The following is a 23086-nucleotide window of genomic DNA, read 5'->3' as shown; positions in this document are numbered from 1 at the left end:
GTAAATCTTCTCTGTCTATTCTGTTTGTATCATTCCTATAATTCAGTGACAAAAACTGCACAAAATATTCCAAATTTGGCCTCACCAATGCCTTATACAACTTCAACATGACATAGGAACATAGAACATAGGAAGTAGGAACAGGAGTAGGCCAAAAATGGACCATCGAGCCTGCTCCGCCATTCAATACGATCATGGCTGATCTAATTTATGACCTAACTCCACCTACCTGCCTTCTCCCCATATCCCCTAATTCCTCTATCATGTAAAAAATTATCTAACCGAATTTTAAATATGTTTAATGAGGCAGCCTCAACCACTTCCCTGGTTAGAGAATTCCAAACATTCACTACTCTCTGGGAAAAAAACTATTTTTCCTCATCTCTGTCCTAAATCTACTCCCCCGAATCTTGAGACTGTATTTTAATCTTAACTCCTGTATTCAACACTCTGACTAATGAAGGTCAACATGCCAAATGCTTCCTTCACCACTCTATCTACATATGACTAAACATTCAGGGAATTATATACCAGAATTCCTAAATCCCTTTCTTCTACTGCACTCCTCCATTGTCTACTATTTAATTTAACCTTTGCTGATTAGTCCTACCAAAGTGTAGCACCTCACACTTGTCAGGATTAAACTCCATCTGCCATCTCTCTGCCCACTTTTCTAACTGGCCTATATCCTTATGAAAGCTTTTAAAACATTCCTCTCTGCCCACAACCCCACCAATCTTTGTATCATCTGCATTCTTACCAATCCAATTTACCATCCTATCACCTAGATCATTAATATATATATACGACAAACAACAATGGACCCAATAGTGATCTCTGAGGCACTCCACTAGTTACCAGCCTCCAATTTGACAAACAGTTTTCCACCACCACTTTCTGGCATCGCCCAACCAACCTATGTTAAATCCATTTCACTACTTCAACATTAATACCTAATGCTTGAACCTTCCTAACTAACCTCTTATGTGGAACCTTGCCAAAGGCCTTACTTAAACCCATATGGCAACATCCACTGCCTTCCCCTCATCAACCTCCTCGATAAACTCTATAAGTTTTGTTAAACATGATCTACCATGTACAAAACTATTGACTACTCCTGATCAATCCATGTATATACCATCTCTAAGAAAACTCTCCATTAATTTACCCACCACCAACGTAAGACTCACAGGCCTATAATCACCAGGTTTACTTTTGGACCCTTTTTTAACATGAGCCACCCTCCCCCGTGGCCAGTGACATTTTAAATATTTCTGTCAGAGTATTTCTATTTGTCCACTAACATTCCTCAGGATTGTAGGGAATATCTTGTCAGGACCCAGAGATATATCCACCTTTATTCTCTTTAAAATAGCCAAGACTACCTCCTCATTAATCTGTATATTATCTATGACCTCACTACCAGATTTCCTTACTTCACCTGGTTCACTATTCCTTTCCTTAGGGAATACTGAAGAAAAATAACCATGTAAAATTCCCCCATCTTTTCTGACTTCCCACATAGCCTACCCTCTGATCCTCCAGGGGTCCAATTTTATCCCTCACTATTCTTTTACTTTTAATGTTCCTGTAGGAACCTTTAGATTTATTTTTATCTTGCCTGCCAAAGCAGTTTCATATCTCGTTTTAGCTGTTCTAATTTCCTTCTTAATTTTTTTTACACTCCTTATATTCCTCAAGCACTCATCTTTTCTCTGCTGTCTCTACGCTATTGTACACATCCCTCTTCCTCCGAACCAAGTTCCCAATATCCTTTGAAAACCAAGGCTCCCTATATTTTCTAACCTTTCCTTTAATCCTCACAGGGACTTAACGACTCTGTATTCTCAAAATTTCCCCTTTGAATATCCTCCATTTATCAGTTACATCCTTCCCTGGAAATAAATGACTCCAATCCACACCCTTTAAATCCTTCTGCGTATCCTCAAAATTTATCTTATTCCAATCAAGAATCACAACCTTAGGCCCAGTCTATCCTTCTCCATTATTAACCTAAAACTAATAGTATTATGATCACTAGACCCAATGTTTTGCCCGCGCAAACCTCTGTCACCTGACCTATCTCGTTCCCTAATAGGAGATCCAATATTGTCCCTTCTCTCGCCAGTTCTTCTATGTATTGATTTTGAAAACTTATTTAGATTTAATATATTTGATTTCCTGAGGATTACTGATTTATCATCAGATACAGAATGGTTTCCTGGTTCGTGTTTGAACTGATGCCTTGTTGCGACCTTCCTTTTGTAGTTTTGCCTTGCCTAGGGTTGAGTGCAGGAGTAAGGGGCAATACCCTTAAGCCATCATACTGTGAGGGTGAGTATGTCTTTGCATGGCTTGACCATTTCTCCTCATGAAGACAACATCCCTAGCCATTTACCAGCGAATACTTTGCAAATTTGACTTCACCGAGCCCAAATCTGGTTGATGCAGAATGCGCTTTTTAAAATCATCCTCTGCGTCAGCATAAATGATACTCTCAGCTTTTGAAGAATCAACCACATTGGTTAGTTTGGGGGAGCATACAGGCCAATTTCCTCCCTTGAGGGGGCTAATTGAAAGCTGTATATCTGAACATTACTAGTGATTTTTTAAATTCATGTTGAAGATTGTTAACTGAATTTAAGAACTTGATTTGCATTTATTTTTTACATTTCTTCTGAGCCCATAATCAAAATGAAAATGTGGGAGAAAAAAGTGGGTTAGGGTAGAATTAGTGAAAGTAAAATAGGTGGATAATGTTGATATGCCATAAGTAAGGACCAGTCTTGTATCATACTATAGGCTTCTATTAACAGTAGAAGCCACCTCAACTGATCAGTGGGATAAGTTGCACCATCTGCATTACCAGTAGGGTGGAGCCAATCTACAGCAATAGCAAGCAGTCAGCTTAATACATTACTTCACTACAAATGGTCAGTGCGGACTTGGTGGGTGGAGGGATGGTCCAGGAGATCAAAAATTCATCACTTCCTTGTCAATAATGCCCCCAATACCCCCAACCAGAAGCCATTAGCATTGACCTCCGATTTCAGTAAGAAACAGACCCCATCTCCTTCCCCTTGTCTCCTTTCCACTAGCTCTGCCATTCTCTCTCTCTCTCTCTCTCTCTCTCTCTCTCTCTCCCTCTCTCTCTCTCTCTCTCGCTCTCTCTCTCTCTCTTCCCTTTTCCCTCTATCTTCTTTCACAGAACCAAAATCAACACTCACCTTCCTTCCTATAATATCCAATTAATACCTTCTGTCTGTTTGGTTTGTACTATTCCCTCTCCCCTTTCTTACCCCAGCCTTTAACTCAAACACCTGTGGTTTTTTTCACTCACACATTGAGGAAGGCCTCAGGCCCAAAATATCGGTGATATATTTTTACCTCCTGTGGATGCTGCGAGACCGGCTAAGTTCCTCCAATGTTTCTGTGTTTTGAACACATTAATTTTCTTCATTGAGTGAAGGGAGTTATTTCCCTTCTTAAGTACAGCTCAAAGGCTGCCTCAATTTCATTTCCAGATCATTGGAAAACTTTAACGATGTATTGTCCTTAATGTGCTAAAACATCTGAAGACACATTGTGCAAATGGAGTCAAGGAAAAATTTGATCCTAAGTGGTGTTACCTGATATTGGAATAGGAAAACAAAATTAAGAGAGAAAATTTTAGGGGTAAGTTTTTTGCATAGAGCGTTGTGGATACCTGGAATGCCTTGCCAGGAGTGGTGGTGGAAGCTAGACCATTTAGGCCAGTGGTTCTCAACCTTTTTCTTTCCACTCACAGATCACCTTAAGCAATCCCTATGCCATCGGTGCTCTGTGATCAGTAAGGGTGAGATGTGAGTGGGAAGGGAAGGTTGAGAATCACTGCTCCAGACCCAATTGCTACTGAAATATTTGGCTTGAGAAAACATTATAATTGGCCCATTTCCTTTGGAGTTAAGAAACTGTACACATAACAAGTCAATGAGGTTCGATTAAAACAGTGGCTTTCAAACTTTTTCTTTCCACCCACATACCACCCTAAGCAATCCCTTACTAATCACAGAGTACCGATGGCATAGGGAATACTTAAAGTGGTATGTGAGTGGAAATAAAAATGTTGAGAATCCGTGCCCAGTCCTAAAATCTGAAAAAGATGTGGCTCATGAGGGTTGATGTTTCTATTTAAATTCTCCAAAGCACTCTCGAGTCATGAAGGGCATCATGAATAAAACACGTCAGCATCTCTACTTCCTCAGAAGTGTCCAGATCTTTGATAATTTCCACAAATGTGCAGTGAAAAGAGTGTTGACCAGCTGGATCATGGGGACACCAATACCTCTAAGCATAAAGCCCTGCAAAAGGTCATGGACACAGCCCAGGACATCACAGGTAAAATCCTCCCCACCTTCGAGAACATCTACAGCAGTGGTTCTCAACCTTTATCTTTCCACTCACATCCCACTTTAAGTAATCCCTATGTCATAGGTGCTCTATGATTTGTAAGAAATTGCTTAAGGTGGTGTGTGAGTTGGATGGGAAGGTTGAGAATCACTACTCCAGACCCAATTGTTACTGACATATTTTGCTTGATAAAAATTGTCCTTAGTCCATTTCCTTTGGAGTTACGAAAACGTGAACATAACAAATCAACGAGGGATGATTAAAATAGTGGTTTTCAAACTTTTTCTTTTCACCCACATACTACCTTAAGCAATCCATTACTAATCACAGAACACTGATGGTATAGGGAATACTTAAAGTGGGATGTGAGTGGAAAGTAAAAAGTTGAGAACCTCTGATTTAGGGCATTTAAGAGACTCCAAGACAGGTACATGGATGAATGAAAAATAGAAGGTACGAGGTCAGGAGGGTTTAATTTTTTTTTGGTAGGAATATATAAGTTGGCACAGCATCAAAGGCCAAAGGGCCTATAATTTACTGTAGTACTCTATATTCTATATTCCATGTTGATTAAAGAGCTGCACATTAAAAAAATATCTTGAGGGAGGGAGATAGAGAGGAGAAATTTAGAAGGCGGGGTCTTGGTAGTGGAAGCCATGATTGTCAGTGAAGATGGGCTGAAAATCAGCCAGTCATAACTGGGCAAACCTTGATATTTGGGACTTCAGGAAGCTACAGTGATAAGACAGGGACAGATCTCCGAGGGTTTTAAAAACAAAGATGATAATTTTAAAATCAATGCATTTCCAGACTGCAAGTGAGTGAGTTAGTGTACAAATGGATGCATTTCAGAAGAGCTGAAAATTATAGAAGACATTGAATGGGCGGTCAGCAGGGGAGAATTTGAGCAAAGGATCCAAGGGAGCTTCCTGAACTGAATCCCAGGCAGTAGGTATCAGAGGTTACTTTAGGTCATATTGGTGGCATCACCTGTCAAGGATTATCATCCTCCAGGATAATACAGGAGATAACGGTTTGAGATTAATTTCCAAGGCTCTCTTGGAAATGGCTTTGGAGAAAAAAGAAACAACAGAATCATTCACAACTATTCTGTAAGGTATTGGGGATGAGTAAGAAAAAATCAAGAATGATCCTATTACACATGTCTGTTCGCTTTCCAATGGGTTCATGAAGGTGACGTCTTGGGTGATGGCTAATGGTGAGATCATAAGCCAAACTAATGGAACAGACAGGAATTTCCTCAATTTGTGCCAGCAAACCAACTCACTCCCTTTCCTAAATACGTTATGACACCTGAACTCGCCACAAAAAACAGAGGACAAACAGCTCCATGCTGATCGAGTTTCAAATCCACAGCAATGAGATCAATTGTGGTCCAACTAAGTAGGAAGTTATTCTGCATTAAAAATGAAATCTTCCTGGTCCATGTTTCACAGTTACCTGTGCCAGAAGCTTGAGATATTACCTCTGCTTAGATGAACCCTCGGACATTCAATCACGCAACCAAGATTCAAGATTCTTTCATTGTCATGTAATAAAGATAGTGCAATATTACACAGAATTTGCTTTCATCTGCCATAAGGCAGACGGATCCGTCATCAGCGGAAATTGCCTGAAACGCCTCTTACAATCAAAGAAAGAGAAGTGAAACAGATTCCCCTCAGAGTTATCGAATGTCTGTGGATTCACCGCCAGTGCCGCTGCAGTCCCCAGAGCCACACAGAGTCCCGTCCAAACTATCAGCATCCTGAGCTCCAGATCTGTATCTCTGACACAATCAGGAAGCCCTCAGTGCCTTCGACACCCTCTCACATCCCAGTTCCAATACTTGGTAGCTCTTCAGCCAATCTCTAGCAGCCCGCAGCCTGCGCGGTTTCCACGCCTAGAGTTGCCTGTGTGTTCATCAGCTACAAAACCCCTCACTAGTTCGCTGCTGTGGTCACCATCCCGTGGGTCGTTGCCTCTGCTTCTCCTTCTCAGACCGGGAAGGATGGGTGTTCTCCCTGTTTTCTGTGTCCTGCGTCGATCCTCTGCTTCCCTGGAGTTTGCAATCCCTCGTGGCCTGCTGCCAATTATAGGTGCCGCAATATTGGGGCAGACCCCGCGGTCGCAGAGCCACTGCCCAACCCAACTTTCTTCGTTTGTTCCCAGAATCTCGGCATCACTGACTCATCTAACAATCATGGCTCACGGGCGGGGTTTGATTAAAGAAACCTGGAGTCACAGAAAAGAATTGGAAATTTCCTTCTCGTGAAGCATTTTAGTGAATCAGAATGCTTTAATTTTTTTTCCAATTTGAACATACACCACAGTAACAAGACCTTCAAGCCCATGAGCCTGAGCCAACCAATTTCATCCATGTGACCATGCAACCAACCAACCCTCGTATGGCTTTTGGAGCATGGGAGGAAACTGGAGCACCCAGAGGAAATCCAAGGGGTCACGGGGAGAAAGTACAAACTGATAACAGATAGCGCAGGATTCGAACCCGGGTTGCTACCACAGCAATATCATTTCACTAACTGCTCCTTCCCCACGATTCAGTTGGTTCGCAGACACCATACTGAGGTGAGTTCTTAAATTCCAGACTTAACTTAAATATTTGCATTTAAGTTCTGCAGAAGCCATAGTGTGATTTGAATCCATATCTGATCACAGTCCAGCCCTTTATTTACTTGTCCATTTATATAGTGCAGATCAATATTCAAGAGATTGATCTTCACCTTTTCCATGTTACACAAAACTAATCTTGGAAGCTTAGTAATAACATTGGGTCCCATTTGAATTCATAATATATCCATTTTGTTTCAAATATTAAAATTAATTAAAATCTTGTGTTAGGTTGATGTAATGGTCCAATGCAGTTGAAACTGTTAAGTCATGTGATATGTGATCTCCACTTAAGCTTACAATTGAGATGTTTCCTTCAAAGAATTGAGATGTACTGGACAGAGAGGAAGGCTTTCAGTGCTTGCAGAGGGATCGGAACCAGTTGAAAAAATTATGGAATTAATTTCTGACAAATGTGAGGTGTTGCATTTTGAAAGGACAAACCAAGGTAGGATGTATATGCTAAATTGTATATGCATTGAGTAGTGTGGTTGAACAGAGGGATCTGGGAATAAAAATGCATAATTCCCCTGAAAGTGTCATCACAGGTAAATAGGGTCATAAAGAGAGCTTTTGACACAATGGGCATCATAAATCAAAGTATTGAATATAGGAATGTTATGGTAAAGTTGTACAAGACAATGGTGAGGCCAAATCTGGAGTATTGTGTGCAGTTCTGGTTACCTAATACAGGAAAGATATCAATAAGATGGAAAGGATGGAGACAAGATTTATTAGGATGTTGCCTGGACTTGAGGAACTGAGTTACATGGAAAGGTTAAACAGGTTAAAATGTTATTCCCAAGTGTTTGGAAGAATGGGGGGAGATTTGATAGAGGTAAACAAAGTTATGAGGGGGATAATGTCATAAGGTATAGGAGCAGAAGTAGGCCATCTGGCCCATCGAGTATGCTTTGCCATTCCATCCTGTGCTTATCTATTCTCCCACTCAGCCTCACTCACTTGGCTTCTCCTCATGATCTTTGATGCCCTGACTATTCATATACCTATCAATCTCTGCGTTAAATACACCCAATGACTTGGCCTCCACAGCAGCCCATGGTAACAAATTCCAGAGGTTCACCACTCTTTGGTCAATGAAATTCCCCTCTGTTTTAAATGGGCATCCTCCAGTCCTGAAGTTGTGCCCTCTTGTCCTTGACTCCCCTACCATGGGAAACAATTTTGCCCCATCTATGCTGCCTTGGCCTTTCAACATTGGATAGAATAAATGCAAGTAGACTACTTCTACTAAGGTTAGGTAAGATTAAAAAAAAACCTCCAGAGAGTTAAGGGTGAAGGGGGAAAGTTTAAGCGAAACATAAAGAGGAACTTCTTGACACAGAGTTGGTGGGGCAGTGGAATGAGTTGTCAGCTGAAGTGGTGAATGCAAGCTCAATTTTAACATTTAAGAAAAATTTGGACAGGTAGACAGACAGGAAGGGTTTTCCGAGGGATATGGACTGGGTGCAGGTCAATGGGGCAATGAAGAATAATAGTTTGGCACAGACTAGAAGGGCCGAAGGGTTTGTTTCTTTGCTGTAATGTTCTATGATGTGTAGGTTTTCTGTCAGTTGTCGTCTGCAGACATGGATGAAACCCTTCCAACAGTATCAGATCAGCTTAACCACAGCTCATGGCAGACAAGGAAAGAAATAAATGGCCCTAAAAGAAAGGGCGTTCATATTATTATTTCCAAAATGCTTTTAACCAATGAAATAAATTTATTATTAATAGGGAATGAGCCATCAATTTGCACGTGGCAGATTACGAACAAGCTATTCACTGTATCATCTGTTTCAATGAAATGGATTGGCAGATGAATATCATGTAATCTGGTTTAAGATCTCTGCAGTCAACACTTCTGACAAGTTACACCAATTACTTTTTCATTCATGCAAACAATACGATTAGCCTGGATGAGCCCAGGAAGGATGCGGAGGCTTTGGAAAAGATGCAGAAGAGTTACCAGGATGCTGCCGGGATTCGAGGGTATTGAGGGATAAAGAGAGGTTCAAGAAAGTTGGGTGTTTTATCCGGACTGGCAAGTCTGAGGAGAGACCTGCTCGAAGTTTAAAAATTCTGAGAGGGATAGCTTGGGTAGACCGTTAGAATCTTCTTCCCTCAGTAGAAATATCAAATGCTCGAGACATGCTTATTATTAACATTTAACTGTATGAGTACAACTGGACAAAACAGTTTTTCTTATCTCCTCTCTTGAAAAACATGTAAACACAGATTATAGACACAACACACATATTTACAAGTGATTTAAGTGCAGCACATATATAAAATAAATAAATATTGTTAAATAAATAGTAGAGTCTGAGAGAGATTAGATGAAAAGTTCATCAATCTCACTGGCCGTGGGAAGAAGTTGTTTCTCAGCCTGGTGGTTCTGGCTCTGATCCTCCTGCATCTCTTTTCCTTTGAGAATAGCTGGAAGCTGCTGTGTGCGAGGTGGTAGGGGTCCCCAACAATTTTGCGAGCCCTCTTCAGATAACAATCCCAGTAGATCCCTTTGTTGGGGGGAGGGAGGCCTCAGTGATCCTTTTTGCCACTCTTATGGTCCTCTGGATTGACCTTCGATCCAAGCAGTTCTTGAAATTTGGGGGGGTGGGGCAAAATTGAAAGGAGATGTGCAGGGTGTAATTTTTATACAGAGAGTGGTAGGTGCCTGGAATGGGTTACAGAGGTAATGGTGGAAGCAGATACAATAGTAGCATTTAAAAGGCCTTGATTCATGAATCTGCACGGATGAAGAGGGTTGTGTATTATGGACAAGCAGCAGAGGTTTTGTTAAATTTGGCATCATGTTCGGTGCAGACATTGTTGACCAAAGGGCCTATTCCTGTATTGTACCCTTCTGAATCCTAGGTTCGATCTCTGATTTCGCCTGAACTGAAAATAAGTAAAGGATCAGGCATGTTGATGGGTCTGGACTCAGACCAGGTAAGGATGATAGATGAATTTTAAACAAGCAAGTAGTTTCACAGATCCCGAGGCAGACTTTAATGCTGGAACTCTTCAATTACTTGTCTAATGGCTCCGACTTTAATGTTACCAATATCTTAAAAAGTACAATGTAGTGAAACACAAAAATCTACAAATATTGTGATTATAGTAAAAACACAGAAATTCTGGAGGAATTTGGCCGGTCTCACAGCGATCTAAATTTTAATTTAATTGTTTTTAAAAAACGTTTAATTTTTTAAAACCTTTAGACCAGTGGTTCTCAACCTTTTTCTTTCCACTCACATCCCACTTTAAGTAATCCCTATGCCATTAGTGCTCTGTGATTAGTAAGAGATTGCTTAAGGTGGGATGTGAGGGGAAAGAAAAAGTTTGAAAACCTCTGTTTTAATCGTACCTCATTGACTCGTTATGTGCACGGTTTCAGAACTCCAAAGGAAATGGGCCAATGACAACTTTTCTCAAGCCAAATATTTCAGTAACAATTGGGTCTAGAGCAACCTTAAGCAATCCCTTAACTAATCACAGAGCACTGATGGCATAGGAATTACTTAAAGTGATATCTGAGTGGAAAGAAAAATGTTCAGAACCACTGATTTAGACATTTAGCATGGAAATATACTATTTTAACTGCAGTGCACCACTGTGGGATATGTGTGTGTGTGTGTGTGTGTGTGTGTGTGTGTGTGTGTGTGTGTGTGTGTGTGTGTGTGTGTGTGTGTGTGTGTGTGAGTGTGTGTGTGTGTGATAACAGTTTCCTGAGATGGTGGAAGGCATCAGTAAGTAAAGTCTCTTTTGTCATTTAAATCTTGCATCTCTAAGTTATTTAATCAACCCAAGTAGCACAGAGACAGAACATCCTATGTTGCCCCTTCTCATGCCCCTTTTCAGCTCACCTAAGTCATTTCTTAAGCTCTTTCCTGGCTACCATTTCCTGTCCTTCCTGTTTCCAGCTTCCTTTATTTAACACATGCTTCATTCTTCCTCTTGAATGTGTTACAATGGTTTAAATGTTAAGTTTAAGTTTATTTATCCCATTATACATCAATCAGTAAAAAGCGCTCGTTCATGAGCAGTCTAACCTTCATACAGCCCTACCAATGAGCAGTCTAACCTTCATACAGCCCTACCAATGAGCAGTCTAACCTTCATACAGCCCTACCAATGAGCAGTCTAACCTTCATACAGCCCTACCAATGAGCAGTCTAACATTCATACAGCCCTACCAATGAGCAGTCTAGCATTCATACAGCCCTACCAATGAGCAGTCTAACATTCATACAGCCCTACCAATGAGCAGTCTAACCTTCATACAGCTCCAGCAAGAAGGACAAGAGAACAATTACAGATTATAGAGTTACAATGCAAAAAAGATGACTAGTACAGGTAGACTCCAACTTATAATGGGGTTTGGCTCTGGGACTCCCATCATAAGTCAAAAATATTTTAAGTCGAAAAAGCGGGAGAACAGGTCCAAATAAAACCCACAAGAACAGGCAAATAAAACGCACACAAGAACAGGTCGAGAGAATACTTCCCTTGTGAATCTGCATGGGGTTATCTACTGCATCAGGTGGTCCGGTTGTGGTCCCACCTACATTGATGCTGATTGGGAGATCATTTCGTTGACTACCTTTGCTCTGTTTGTTGAATGGAATTGGATATTTATTTATATGGCACATTTTAAGCACACAACAGAACGTTGCCCCAAAGTGCTGTCCACCATTTAATGAAAGAGAACGCAAAGCACAAAATCCATCAATCACAAAAGACCGGACATTGAAGAAGAGGGTTTCACCGAGATTTTGAACACATCCTTTTCCTTTGACTTGGTCATAACATCCCTTTTCAGAATATAGTATCTATTTGCAGAATCTGGCATTAGGTAGGCAAACGATGTCACATGTTCAAAGAAAGGAGTGAGAGCAACTGGGGCCTGGGTATATAGACCCTGTTTGCAACTGAGACCTTCATCCTCAGGATGTAGCTCCTGTTTTACAACCAGTGCTTGTCATAGAGCCACACAGCATAGGAGCAGGCCCTTCACCTCCAACCTGTCATCTACACTGGTCTCACCTGTCTCCATTTGGCCCATATCCCTCTACGCCTATCTAAATATCTGTTGCAATGGTACCTGCCTCAACCACCTCCACTGGCAGCCTGTTCCGTGCACTCACTACCCTCCTCGGGTTGCTGTTGAATTTTTCCCTCCTCACCTTAAGCCTACGTCTTCTGGTTACCAAATCCCCTCCTCTCGTCAAAAAACTCTCTGTGTTCACCAGATCTATTCCTTTTAGGATTTTGCATACCTTGATGTGATCACCCTCATCCTCTTGGACACTTTGCAACAAGAACTACAATCCTGGGGATGTAGGCCTTGTTTGGAACTAGGACCAGAGTCCTGGGATGTAGGCCTTGTTTGGAACTAGGACCAGAGTCCTGGGATGTAGGCCTTGTTTGGAACTAGGACCAGAGTCCTGGGAATTTAGGCCTCATTTTCTTACCCTTCTGGAGAATGTGGTACACTTTCTAGGAAAAGTTTTGGTGTTTTTTTTTATCCAGGACTTTGAGTGGCTTGCAGTAAATGATATCAGTCTCAACTAAGTTGGAGAGCTGGGATCATTGTTGCATGATAGACCAGGACTCATTGGCCAAATATTAAGGCACAGGTAAGTTCACTTTATCACAAGCATAAACCTTTGAACCGTTTTGAGCAGTGATATTCTCAAAATGATTATGGAACCAGTTCCTTTTTTCAGGATGCATTGGGAAATGCTTTGCCAAGTTATTGCAATATAAATAATCAGATTTGGAGCAAGATTTCATGCCACAAGTTCTTTCTTTGCTACAAATAGCTCTTTCACTATTGGCTTCCTAGTTTCAGTATCAGTGAGCTTGCAGCATGAGGAGAGATTGTGACCAGGATTTTATTCTCAAGAGGTTAGAAGAACAAGGGAAGATCTTATCCAAAAGGTAAGTTCTTCCAAGATTTGATACAGGAAGGATGTATATTCTAGCTGAGCAGCCTAGAACCATTGGAGAGGTGGAAGGGGATACATTTCAGAATTGATTGGCCATTTTTGACTGAGATGATAAGAGACTTCATTGGGAGAGTCGTGACCAATTGGAATTCTTGATTCCCGAGAGCTGTGGTGGATGAGTTATTAAGTTCACTCAAAGTGAATTTTGGACATTAATGGGTTGAAGGGATATTCTGATTTTGCTAGAAAGTGCTATTGAGCAATAAGATTGGTTGAGCAGGCTCTAAATTAGAAGTAAAATTCCACTTTGCTTGTATACTCCATAGTACAACAGAGTTCTGAAGAGTAATGTGCTGTTGCATTCTAGATGTTTGGACTAATTTGCACTGGTTCTTTGTAAGATTGTATCCTTAAATAATCTAGTTGGAAGGTTACAGCTATTCCACAGGCAGAGTTTCCCAAACAGTGAGAAGTTGGAGGAACACAGCAGGTCAGGCACAAATGGTCGGATCCTTTTACTTGAGCTTGAAGCAAAAAAGCAGGTGTTAACTGGGTTCAACAATGGTTGAATGGGAGATGCCGGAGAGTGGGTGTTGGAAAATAGTTTGTCAAATTGGAGGTTGGTGACTGGTGAAGTGCCTCAGGGATTGGTACTGGATCCATTGCTGTTTGTCATATATATTAATGATCTAGATGAAAGGGTGATAAATTAGATAAGTAAGTATACAGATGATACTAAGATTGGTGGTGTTGTGGGCAGTGAGGAAGGTTTTCAAAGCTTGCAGAGGGATAGAGGCCAGTTAGAAGAGTGGGCTGAAAGATGGCAGATGGAGTTTAAGACTGATAAGTGTGAGGTGCTACATTTTGGTAGGACTAATTATAAACGATCATACACGTTAAATGGTGGACAATTGAGGAGTACCGTAGAACAAAGGGATTTAGAAATTCTGGTACATAATTCCCTGAAGGTGGAGTCACATATAGATAGGGTGGTGAAGAAGGCATTTGGTATGTTGGCCTCCAAAAATCAGAGTATTGAATACAGGTGTTGGGATGTCCTTTATCCAGAACCCTTGGTGGACAGTGTGTTCTGAATTTCGGATTTTTCTGGATTTCGGAAAGCCAGATTTAAAACCACCTGAATTGAGCTTCCGTATCCACCCCACCCCCCTTCCAGTCGTGCTGCCGTCTCTCCCCCCTCGCCCACCCAACTCGTGCTGCTGGTCTCTCCCCCGCCTCGCCTGCCCGACTCGTGCTGCCAGTCTCTCCCCCCCCCTCGCCCATCCAACTCACGCTGCTGGTCTCCACCCCCAACCACCTGACTTGCGCTGCTGGTCTCCCCCCCGACCTGCGCTGCCGGTCTCTCACCACCCTCACCCACCCATCTCACACTGCCAGTCTCCCCCCCTTGACCACCCGACTCACACTGCCAGACTCCCCTGCCCTCGCCCGCCTAACTCGCGCTGCCAGTTACTCCCGCCTCACCTGCTGGACTCATGCTGCCAGTCTCCCCCCTTGACCGCCAGGCTCACGCTGCCAGTCCCTTGCCCACCTGACTCGTGCTGCTGGTCTCTCTCTCCAGTTGTCAGATTTTGGAGCTTTCTGGATTTTAGATGTCCGGATAAAGGATCGTGTATCTGTCCTCTCCTTTAGTCCCACTTATCTGCACCCTGCCCATAACCCTCCATTCCCCTCCCATCCATCTACCTATCCAATTTTTCATTAAATGACAAAATTGACCCTGCTGCCTCTACTTCTCCCAGCTCATTCCTTACAGCCACCACTCTCTGAGTAATGAAGTTCCCCTCATGTTACTTCTAAACTTTTCCCCTTAAATTTTAACTCATGACCTCTTGTTTCAATCTCTCCTACTCTCAATAGAAAAAAAAAACCTATCCACATCAACTCTATTTATCCTTTTCATAATCTATCAAATCTCCCCTTAACCTTCTACACTCTAAAGAATAAAGACCTAACTTGCTCAATCTTTCTTTGAAATCTAGATTTTGAAACCCAGGTAACATTTTCTTAAATCTTCTCTGCACTATCTCTACCTTGTTGATGTCCTTCCTATAATTCAGTGACCAGACTGCACATAATTCTTTAAGTTTGGCCTCACCAATGTCTTGAACAGCCTAACATCACTTCCCAATTCCTGTATTCTATGCATTCTTCAATGCCCTCCCATTTACTACATATGTCCCGTTTTTATTATTCCTACCTAAATGAAGCACCTCACACAGCATTAAACTCCATCTGCCATCTTTCAGCCCACTCTTCTAATCAGTCCAAATCTCTATGCAATCTTTCAAAACCTTCTTCATTAACCTCAATTCCACTTATTTTAATATCCACATATTTACTAATCCAATTACCATTCCATCATCCAGATCATTAATGCATATTACAATCAACAATAGATCCTTGAGCCACACTGCTTGTTACTGGCCTCAGCCTGACAAACAGTTATCCACTACAACTCTCTGGCACCTTCCTTCCAGTCACTGTTGAATCCATTTGACTATCTCAAAATTAATACCTAATGACTGAATCTTCCTAACTAACCTTCCATGCAGAACCTTATCGAAGGCCTTACTGAAGTCCATATAGTCAACATCCATTGCTCTACCCTCATCCACATTCCAAGTCACCTCTTCAAAAAATTCAACCAGACTGGTCAAACATGACTTTCCACGTACAAATCTGTGTTGAGTTTCCCTGATCAGACCTCATCTCTCCAGGTACTTATATATACTATCTCTAAGAAAGCTTTCCATTAATTTACCTACCACAGACGTCAAAATTTCAGGCCAATAATTGCTGGGCTTAGTCCTTGGACCCTTTTTAAACAACAGAACTACATGTTCAATATGCCAATCGTCCAGCACTATACCCGTCTCTAATGACATTTGAAAACCACTGTCAGAGCCTCTGCGATTTCCTCACTAACTTCTCTCAAGGTCCTGGGGAAAATCCCATCAGGACCTGGAGACTTATCCACCTTTATATGTTTCAAAAGCTCTAGTACTTCCTCTTTCTTAATCATTATAGTTTCCATAATTACCCTCTTTGCTTCCTTTACCCTGCGCAATTCAATATCCCTCCTTAGTGAATACCGAAGAAAAGAAATTGTTCCAGATCTCCCCATCTCTTTTAGGTCCACACACAGTTGTCTGCTCTTATACTCTAATGGGCCAGTTTTATCCCTCACTCTCCTTTTGCTATTAATATATTTGCAGAAAACCCTTGGATTTATTTTTCACCCCTGCTTTCTATAGCCACCTCATACCTTCTTTTAGCTTTTCTAATTTCTTTCTTAAGATTCTTTTTACATTCAATGTATCCCCCAATGATCAGTGGATTATAAACCTCTGGCTTTCCTTTCCTGAAATCAACAATCAGCTCCTTAGTTCTGGTGACATTTAGTGCCAGGTTGTTGTTGGTAACCCTTCAACCAAGGTTTCAGTCTCCATCCTGGAATACGGAAAGAACAGCTCAGGATCTTTGGGTTTGACTGTCAGAAAAAGTATGGTCATGCATTTTGGTGAAGAAATAAATGGACAGATGATTTTCTAAATGGGGTGAAAATTCCCAGATGCAAAGGGGCCTGGAATACCTTGTGCAGGATAGCCTGAAGGTAAACTTGCAAGTTGAGTCAGTGGTGAAGAAGGCAAATGCAATGCTGGCATTCATTTCAAGATGAATCAAATACAAGAGGAGGGATGTGATACTGAAGCTTTATAAGCCACTAGTGAGACCTCATTTGGAGTATGGGGTGCAGTTTTGGGCTTCTCATTTAAGAAAGAATGTGCTGACTTTGGAGTTGTTTCTAAGGAGGATCACAAGGTTGATTACGTGAAGAAAGGGGCATTGCTTGTGGATCATTTAGTGGCTCGGCCTGTATTCATTAACATTTTGGAGAATGGGGGGGGGGGGGATCTCTCTGAAACATTTTGAATGTTGAAGTGCTTGGACAGAGTAAATGTGGAAAGGCTGTTCCCCATGGTGGGAGAATTCAGGGCAAGAGAGCACAACTTCAGGATTGAAGAAAGCCCTCTTAGAACTGAGATGTGATGGAATTTCATTAGCCAGAGGGTAGTAAATCTGTGGAATTTTTTTTTACCACAGATGGTTGTGGAGGCCAAATTGTTGAGTGCATTTAAGACAAAGATCGATGGGTTCTTGATTAGCCAAGGCATGAAAAGTTATGGGAAGATGGGAGGGCAGTGGAATTGAGTGGGAAAATGGATTGAATAGATTTGATGGGCTGAATGACCGTTTTCTACTCCGATGACTCATGGCCTAGTAAGAGTGTAGTTTGGCCATTTTGCCCATTCAGTCCACTCCACCATTACATCATGGCTGATTTACCATCCCTTTTCACCCCATGGAATGCCACCAATGTTAAAAGGGGATGAAGAGAAGAATAATCCCAATGATCCCAATATTGTGATGTGGTTGCACCAGGGTAGGGTTTTTAAGAGATGGATAAATTGTGGGACAGAAGGACTTGTGGAAACTATGGTAGATAAGTGGGGCAATTAAAATTTTTAAATTATAATTTAGATACACAGCATGGTAACAGGCCAATTAATCTACACCCAATTAACCTACAACCCCGTTCGTTTTGAATGGTGGGAAGAAACTGGTGCCCCTGGGGAAAGCCAACATAGACATAAGGAGAATGTATAAACTCCTTTCAGACATCGTGAGATTCCTGATCCCGATTGCTGGTACTGTAAAGGCGTGCACCCACTGCTATGCCAACCATGCTGCCCCATTACTGAACTAATAATGTGTACTGGAAGGTGGTCATCCTGGTCCTTCTGATGTCCACAGTCATCCCCTTTGTTTTGTCCACATTGAGTCTCAGGTTGTTATCCTTGTACCATTTCACAAGATTTTACACCCCTTTTCTGTAGTGGGACCATGCATTTTCCCCGATGGGGCCAACGACTGTTGTGTCATCTGCAAACATGATGACTGTTGGAGTTGGATCAAGCACTGCTGTCGTGGGTCGGTAGCGTGAGCAAAATGGGGCTGAGCACCTAGCCCTGAGGTATGCCAGTGCTCAGTGTGATGGTGCTCGATGGTGCTTGCTGTTAATTCAGACAGACTGCGGGCTTTCCATTAGAAAGTTGAGTATCAAGTCCCAGCACGGACTCCCTTTTCACCAATGTTAAAAGTGGGGGGGAAGAGAAGAATAATCCCAATGATCCCAATATTGTGATAAGGTTGCACCAGGGTTGAGAAATGATCATATTAAACACCAAGCTGAAGTCAATGAGCAGCAGCCGGGCATATCAGGTATCATGCTCCAGGTGGGGCAGGATTGGGATGGAGAGACAAGGCTGTAGCATTTTTAAAGGAAACCTCTTCATAAAGAGATTGGTGAGCGTGTGGGTCAAACTGCCAGCTGAAGTGATGAAGGTGGCCTCGATTTAGACATTTAAGGAACATCTGTATATGTGCATAAATGGGAGAGGTATGGGTTCCAGTTAATGGGACTATGTGGTCTAATATATGTCACATAATAAATGGACTGAAAGGCCTGTTTCCCTGCTGTTCTGTTCTCCAGTTCTATGGAAATCCCAGCCTCCTTCTCCCTCACCACCAACGTAAGAGAAGGAGCGGATTAGTTTGCCAACTCGAGCACATTTACAGGTCCTGCTTATACAAAAACAGGTGGGCTGATTGTATGCTGGGCATTGAACTCGATTCTCTCAGCCAGCGAACTTACTGACATGCAAACAATGAAGAATAAAGGCAGGAGAAGGAAAATGGTTCCAAAAGTCAGTGAAAGCATATAAAACCTTTAAAATTCTTTCTCTTCTCCACATTAATGCCATGTGCCCAAGATTAAATGATGGATGAGTTTGGAAGGGACTTAGAAGAATGTTTCAGATTTTCTGTTGATCAGTGATTTCCCTCTTTCTTTTGCCTCTCTGAAGAGATCTCCAAGAGAATTGGGTGAATGGAGAACTGCAACAGGGGTAGGGGCTAAGGTTGCGATGTGATGCTCCAATAATATGGACGCATATCCAATTCTTCTTTGGCCAGTTGTTCTGGCAGACGTTCGTACCTGAGCAATGGAACGTAAACCAGATGAAGTCAAGTGTTTTCTGCTTTTTATAACTGCAGTTCTCTATTTCTAGTAAGGTCAGACACTGTTGCCTTGAGTTACTCCTGCTTCTGCTGAGACATATCTGGTATGCGCTGAAGACATCCATCACTTCTCTTGATCTTTTCACTCCTTTTTTGTTGTTTGTCCATGAAAGGACATGAAAGATTGAGCATTACCACCCAATTAACTTATGGGAACCCAGCAGGTCAAACAACGTACTTTACGGGCCTGAGCCTTTCATTAAGGTACAGGCAAAATGTGGGCAGGGTCCTGAATAAGATGGTGAGGGTGAAGGATCACAGGCAAGATGTAATAGGAGGCTGAGGGAAAGAGGGCTCAACATTTCTATGAAGAGAGTAGAATTTAGAGAAAAGAAGAAAATCCTTACAGGGGACAAGATGTGAAGACGTGTAGTTGAGGTAGTTGTGGGAGTTGGCAGGTTTGTAAAAAAAAAATATCTGTAGAAAGTTTGTGTCCCGAGATGGAATCAGAGAGATCAAGAAAGGGGGGAGTATTGTCGGAGAGCGACCAAGTGGGTTTGAGGTCAGGATGAAAGTTAGCAGCAAAGTGAATAAAGTTGGCGAGCTCACCGTGATGCCCCACTTAACTACTGTAGTTTCCACAAGTCCTTCTGTCCCACAATTTATCCATCTCTTAAAAACCCTACCCTGGTGCAACCACATCACAATATTGGGATCATTGGGATTATTCTTCTCTTCCTCCCCTTTTAACATTGGTGGCATTCCATGGGGTGAAAAGGGATGGTAAATCAGCCATGATGTAATGGTGGAGTGGACTGAATGGGCAAAATGGCCAAACTACACTCTTACTAGGCCATGAGTCATCGGAGTAGAAAATGGTCATTCAGCCCATCAAATCTATTCAATCATGAGCTGATCCATCTTCCTCACCTTAATATACAAGGCAGCACCGATGTATTCATCAATGCAGCGGATGAAGATCTGAGGAGCCGTGCCTGTGAGGGCCTGCAGCATGGATTGCTCTACAGAGCCAAGAAAGAGATTTTAGTCCATGTTCCAAACCATCAACTGCACCTCTCTCCTCGGCAGATCTGAAACCAAAATAAAAATAGGGCCAATTAGAGGCTTTTGACTGAAACCTTAAGTCTGTTTCTCTTTCGGCAGATGTTTTGAGTGTTTACAGCACTTGCTCTGCTTGTTTCATATTTCCAGCCTCTGCGGTTTTGATATTAAAATTATGAAACTAACCCAGTACTCTCTGTGCTCCAGCCAAGGTCACCTCCCCTTCTCTCACATGCCGAGCCCCATCTAATGAAGGCAAGCATCATAGGCCACTTCTTCATCTGTGTTGCTCTATTCATAAATCATTGAACTTGTTTACCAGCATCTTTCTGTTCCTCAGACACTAACATTAGACTTCCCAAGTAAAATCCCTGTTATCCAGAATTCAAACAACTGGCAACCGGTAAAAGAAATGACGGAAAATAAATGGGTAAAAAAAATATAGGTTTAAAATTGACATGCCTTGCCGCTAGTTCTACATTCACGCAACACAGTCTCAAGCAACCAGAAAACTCACTTACCCGCCATTGGACAATCTGCGTAGGTGCCGGATACCAGGGGTTTTACTGCATTTCTGCATCCTCTTCAATATGGGAGGTGGGATGTTTTTACTGAGAGCTCACTGAGAACCTGCTGGGTTCTCCAGAGATTAAAATGTTGGTGGCAACTTTCCCATAAGTTAATTGAGAGCCCTGGAGAGACCCTCCACCTATAGATATTTTGTCCAACTTTGATTTCCTTATCTGAGGAAGGAATTTTTTGCTATGGAAAGGCAAATTAGGTTCAGCAGATTGATTCCTAGCAGGTTAATGCAGAAAAACTGGGACAATTTTTTAACATTTAAATTAATTAAAAAAAATATATAAATTTATACATAACAACATAGTAACAGGGCCTTCTGGTCCACGAGCCCGTGTTTCCCAATTGGACCCAAATGTCCTAGAATCTAGGTACATATTGAAGGGTGGGAGGAAAGCAGAGCATCCAGCGGAAACCTGGTCCACCTGGGGAGAATGTACAAATTCCTTACAGACAAACCAAGTCATTGGTGCAGTAACAGCTTTGTGCTAACTGCAACACTTCTGGTGCCGTAACCATAAATTTGGATTTAGTTTACTGGAATTTGTAAGAAGTCAGGGGACCGCACCAAAACTGATAAAATCCTGACAGAACCGTATAACCATATAACAATTAAAGTATGGAAACAGGCCATCTCGGCCCCTCTAGTCCACACCGATTTAAGTGAACTCCACTAATCCCATCTATCTGCTCCCTGTCCGTAACCCTCCAATCTCCTCACATCCATGCACTCATCCAGCATCCTGTTTCCATGCCATAAACTTTTATATGGTTATATGGTTTATATAAATGACAAAATTGACCCTGGTGCAACCACCTCTTCCGGAAAGTCATTCCACTCAGCCACCACCCTCTGAGTGAAGAACCATCGGCAACCCGAGCTCCACGTCCATGTCTCCAACATGATCAGGAAGCCTTCAAAGCCCGAGGCCCCCTCAGGAGCCCTTCTTGCCCTCAGCACCCCCTCGAATCGCTGACTCGAATGTATGACTTGCCTTAGCCACAATCTGTGGTTAGATTGATGGTTGCAAAGAAGGAGGGTGTGTTCAAGATAATGGAAAATGACCTCAGGTTCCTGAATGATTGGAATGCTGTCAAGTCTTGCCCCCTAACCCTTAACTTATGACCCCTCATTCCAATCTCACCTACCCTCAAGGGGAAGAGCCTATTCACATCTACTCTATTTATCCCCCTCATAATTTAAAATACCTCTATCAAATCCCCCCTTAATCTTCTACGCTCCAATGAATGAAGACCCAGTCTACTCAATCTTTCTTCATATTCTAGATACTGCAATCCAGGAAAGATTTTAGTAAATCTTTTCTGCACCCTCACTACCTTATTGATATCCTTCCTATAAATTGGGGTCCAGAACTGCACACAATATTCCAAACTCAGCCTCACCAACAGTCCACATATCACCTCCCAGCTCCAATATTCTATGCTTTGATTTATAAAAGCCAGCACACCAAAAGCCTTCTTTACCACTTCTCTTTGATGAAGCTACAATGAAAGATCAATAGTACATTTCCTTTTCGAGGTGGTGTAGAACTCAGATATCAGCTTTATTGTCAGAGTACATATCTGACATTACTTAGGACCCTGAGATTGTTTTTCCTGCAGGCCAGGCAGAATTGGTAGTGCAAAAAATAACTGTACACAATGTACACATGTAAACAAGTAAACAAATGTAAACAACTGACTGTGCATGAGAATCCACTTTCAAAGAAAGATGAAACCGTTATTCCAGATGGAGAACGAATGGGAATGTCCAGAGCAAGTGTCCACAGAGTGGGAGAACATTTAGGACTGAGATAAGAAGAAATGTCCTTATCCATGACTGGTAAATCTGTAGAATTCTCAACCAGGCAATTGAGATCACATCATTATATATTTCCAAGATGGTATTTACAGTTAAAAGAATAAGGCATCCAGGGCGAAAGCAACAATATAGGTACTGAATTTGGACGATCAGCCGAGATTATATTGATTTGTAGTGTAGGCTTGCAAAACCTAATATCCTGCACCTTGTGATGTATTTCTGTCTTCTGTTCAAGCATCTGTCGAATTTACCTGATGTAGCTCATTATCAAGATTTGCTTGATAATCTTTGTAGGAAGCACATTGGGATTTATTGCTCCTTTATAGGTGCAATAATAATGAATGTTTTTTTTGTAGGGAGGCACAGTTAGCAAAAGAGAACCTCCTCAGAGTCACCAAGCGTCCACGGATTCACCTCCAGCACTGCCACAGCCACACTGAGTCCCGTCCAAACCATCAGCAGCCCAAGCTCCAGATCCGAACCTCCAACATGATCAGGAACCCTTCAGCGCCCTCAGCACCCTCTAGCATCTAGATTGGGTTCT

At 42.0% G+C, this 23086-nt stretch overlaps 1 protein-coding gene and 1 long non-coding RNA gene across 3 annotated transcripts in view; both read left to right on the top strand.

Moving 5' to 3' along the window:
• Positions 1 to 23086, top strand: part of LOC138739615 (P2Y purinoceptor 8-like) — a 56056-nt gene that overhangs the window by 19473 nt on the left and 13497 nt on the right. The window lies entirely within an intron of this gene.
• The window catches only part of LOC138739616 (uncharacterized), a 105244-nt gene continuing 95060 nt past the window's right edge, over positions 12903 to 23086 (top strand). Inside the window, exon 1 of the long non-coding RNA XR_011342342.1 lies at positions 12903 to 12966. This is a non-coding gene — a long non-coding RNA (uncharacterized lncRNA). The remainder of the gene's footprint in view (positions 12967 to 23086) is intronic.

The sequence above is a fragment of the Narcine bancroftii genome, chromosome 7 (assembly GCF_036971445.1).
Source record: "Narcine bancroftii isolate sNarBan1 chromosome 7, sNarBan1.hap1, whole genome shotgun sequence".
Classification (NCBI taxonomy): Eukaryota; Metazoa; Chordata; class Chondrichthyes; order Torpediniformes; family Narcinidae; genus Narcine; species Narcine bancroftii.
The sequence above is the reverse complement of the archived record's forward strand: the minus strand, read 5'-3'. Positions and strand labels throughout refer to the sequence as shown.